The sequence below is a fragment of the Penaeus monodon genome, chromosome 34 (assembly GCF_015228065.2).
Source record: "Penaeus monodon isolate SGIC_2016 chromosome 34, NSTDA_Pmon_1, whole genome shotgun sequence".
In the NCBI taxonomy this organism is placed as follows: Eukaryota; Metazoa; Arthropoda; class Malacostraca; order Decapoda; family Penaeidae; genus Penaeus; species Penaeus monodon.
Genome location: NC_051419.1, coordinates 12,747,120 through 12,747,445, shown reverse-complemented (window position 1 = coordinate 12,747,445; position 326 = coordinate 12,747,120). Strand labels below are relative to the sequence as shown.

Sequence of the window (326 nt, the reverse complement as noted above, 5' to 3'; positions counted from 1 at the left end):
CCGTCACAAGGACGATTTTCCCGTGCGCTATCCGCTCGCGTGGAAGCCTGGAAAGCCTCTAAACTAGTTTCGTCAGTTGAAAGCTGGATTCGAGATGACCTTTGGCGAGGCGGCGCTGGAGCCACCGGGTAAGCCCCTGGGAGTCTGGCTTTGGCTGTCCGTCTGGATGTCTGTCCATCCGGGTCTCTCGCTCTCTGGTCTGCGTGGCTGAGTCTGCGTGGCGGCGGATCGGGGGAGAACCTGAACTAAGCTTTGGTCCTGCGGAGTGTTTGTTGCGAGGATTATTTACTTGGCGAAAAGAACGTCTCGTCAAATTAGAGAGAGAA

The 326-nt window shown here is 56.1% G+C and overlaps 1 protein-coding gene across 1 annotated transcript in view; it reads left to right on the top strand.

Moving 5' to 3' along the window:
* The window catches only part of LOC119594598 (ATP-citrate synthase-like), a gene marked incomplete in the record, with an annotated part of 33,922 nt that overhangs the window by 631 nt on the left and 32,965 nt on the right, over positions 1 to 326 (top strand).